Below are 3,562 nucleotides of genomic sequence, written 5' to 3' on the forward strand. Positions count from 1 at the left end.
GTGGTGGTGGTGGTGGTGGTGGTGGTGGTGGTGTGGTACACATGTTTGAAAAACAATAAAAATAAAAAAACAGACTTTAATATAAAATCTGCCAAAACACAGCTTTTTAGTTGTAAAACAGGAATATTTTGTACTTCAGCTTAGAAGACAATATGTGAATAGAGTTTATCATCCCAGAGTTATTCGCTTCTGGATTCATTTCATCTCCAACAAATTGTAAAAAAAAAAAAAAAAAAAAAAAAAAAAAAAAAAAACATGGATGATTTCAACCACCAACAAAAACAGCTGAAGTTTGATCTGCTTTCTCTTGTTTGTGCATTCAAATCCAATCCTGCAGGGCGCTGCAGACTCATAAACATCAGTCATTCACAATCATTCACAGGAAACTGGGTAACAATCCATCAAACAGTGAGGTTACAGTCTGTCAATTGGAATAGCAACACTCCATAACACAACACAAGAACTTCTCAGTGTGTTGTCAGTGACTTTGCAGAACCATGATGAATGTAGCTTCAGCTTCATCGTCTTCAATATTATAAACACTAAGCTGTAAAACATCCATCAAAACAGAAACAACAACATTGTTCTGAAGGAAAAATATCTCCGTAACATCATTCAGATTCTTATTGTGACAGAAAAATAAAATTTTATTTATTCAACACTACAGCAAGTTCCATATTTTCCTAAAATCTTTAAAAAAGAAACACAGAACAAACAGGAACAATGACAAAAGGTGGGTGACAGGTGATGATATATCACCTAGTAAAAGATTGAATTATCAAAATACTTTTGCAAAAAAAGAAATAAATCTAGTTTAAACATTTATGTAATAATGTTAAAACTTTATTCACACATACATAAGATTCAAATTAATTTTAAAACGAGGAGGACACAGACTTTTTCTGCATTCAATGACAAACTCAGATTTTTTTCTTGAAGTTCCCAACAGTCACTTCAATCTTTTTTTTTATTATTTCTTTCTCACTCAAGGGAGGATTGTGGAGCTGGGTGTGTTTCTTTCAACAGTTGTTAAAGGTAGATTCTAGATTCAAGTTTTATTATCTCTAGTGTATTCCCTTTTCGCTGAAGAATTTGATGTTTCACCTTGACTTTTAAAAGGAGCACACAGCTCTCAGGGTGACAGGCAGACAGTCGTCATGTCTGCTGCAGCGTAGAGGCAGCGTTTGTGATGAGACTGATGATTCTGAGCACTAACTGTGGCTGAATAAAAGACAGAAGTGTCAAACAGTTTAAGGTCACAATTGTGTCATAAAAGACTTTAACAAAGAAAAAAAAGTTTAAGGCAAAATAATAATAAAAATGTGTAAAGATGTTTGTAATAAGCTGTTGGAGCATTTGGTTTGAGTGTGTGTACTTCTAATTTGTTCTTTTATCTCTTTATTGCTTTTAATTTATAACTATGTTATTTTGTTTTTGGTATATCGATAATTAATTTTTTTTCGTGTTTTTGTGTGTTTTAACTTAAATTTTGCCATCTCCTTTTGTTGTTCAGCTCTGCTTCTCATCAATGCATCAAACCAGTGGTAGAGTCTCACACTGAAGCCTCACAGACAATTTTCCGTTTAACAATTTAAAAAGCACAGTTTATGGAGTAAATGTCAGCATTACATAAATATTCTTTTGAGCAACCAAGCATTGGCCCATCCCAAAAGATGAAATGTTACAGTTTTCTTTTGTGTATTATTCACCAGTTTGAACCTGTAATCTGTAATTTTGCTCAGCTCTAAGGTTGGCTATTTTTTGCATTCTACATTTTTAGTATGAAAAAATACTATAAACATGTTTAAAAACATTTTTAATAAAAAGCATTCAACGAACCACTCAAAAAAACAGTATTCAGAAAAACAAGATGTTAAGGGTGGATATTATGCAAAATCAACTTTTTTGTATCATGTTATAATGTCATTACCTGCTTCAAAAACATACATAGAGTGTTGCTTCAACTCATTCTTGCATGTTTGTGGTAGTGATTTGGAGCTGCCAAAACACTTGCTGGTACAAAGCACCACCTGTTTCCACAAAGCTCCTCCCTGGAGCTCAGTCCCCCCAGACGAGCACCCGCCCCACAGAGCACCCCTCCCCCTACACACTGAAATGGTAGGAGGTTCTTAAATAGACAGAGGACAATTTCAAGGCATTTAAATAGGGCAGGCTATGATGCAAAGTCAAAATACATACAGCTTTTTCACAACAATTGAAGACAACATAGTCATTTGATTGTAGTGTAGAACTGAACTACTGTATTTATTCGTGTACAATACGATCTCATGTATAATACGACCCCCACTTTTTTTGAGCTAAAAAGCATAAAATATTTAATCCTCAAACTACCTCCAATTTCATACAGACTTCAAGATTTTTCAGCCTTTGCAGTCTGTTCATTTTATTTTAACAACATATGTACTAAAAGGTATTTTGACAACAAATATGCAGTATATCAGCTGTAGCAGCATCATATGAATTCTGGCATTTTACACACAGTCCACTGGGATGCGCCAACACAAAAGTCAAAGACTTCACATGAGATTTGGATCATCTTGTGGGGGAAAAGCAGATTACTTCCTACTCGCGAGCACCCCTTCTGGTGGGGAAACTTTTTTCAGGGATACAAACTTTTTCAGAACACCGGTAGACGGCAGCCATTAYAGACAAACATGTGTTTGTTGTTTGAGGAGGAGCGGCCTGGTCACACGCTAATGTCATTGGTTCGCTATTATTACCAAGGTGCAGGACTACTTTTGCCCTTTTTTTTACATCATGTCGCCTGCCTGAATCTGTTATTATCTCGCTCTGAGGGACAGAGTGTCACAGGTAAGCTTGCTTCAACTGCATTTTACGACACGGTCTCATTTCCGAACTCAGGCACTTTGTGAATGAAGCCGAAATTTCAGTTAAAATACATAAGTAAAAATATTTATCTGAGTATAGTACTACACCCCCAACTTTATGGATGATTTTATGGATTTAATTCTACGTATTATACTTGAAAAAATACGGTATGTGCCTGGAAAATACATAATTCCCCCTTTAAGGTTTTGCCACTTCTCTCGAGCAGTTCTGCAATAAGAAGGTGAGGATTGATGCTCAGGTTTACATGGTCTCAAAGAAACAGATCAAAAACTGTCCATCAGGTGAGATCAAAGTCTGAGCAGCTGGTGGTCTCTCTTTCCCCTGGAGACAGACAGATGGTATGCTATTAATTAAGCAGAAACCACTGTGGACTCAGCCCACCTGAGATTCAACATCTCCCCACTGACCTTGAGCACAGACGGTTTTGTAAAGAAAGTCTGAAGCTCTCTTGTCAGTCATCACGCATCATCATGTCTGAAAAATGTCATATCTCACAGTTAACACCGGGACAGCATCGTTTTAATTACAATCACTGCCTGTCTTTTTATTACCATGTCTGTTTTTTTTTTCTGAAGACAGTCCCCGGAATGGTACCAAAGGTCTTCACAACTTATTAATATGGGTACACACACACACACACACACACACACACACACACACACACACACACACACACACACACACACACACA

This window comes from Austrofundulus limnaeus, unplaced genomic scaffold (genome assembly GCF_001266775.1).
Source record: "Austrofundulus limnaeus strain Quisiro unplaced genomic scaffold, Austrofundulus_limnaeus-1.0 Scaffold263, whole genome shotgun sequence".
In the NCBI taxonomy this organism is placed as follows: Eukaryota; Metazoa; Chordata; class Actinopteri; order Cyprinodontiformes; family Rivulidae; genus Austrofundulus; species Austrofundulus limnaeus.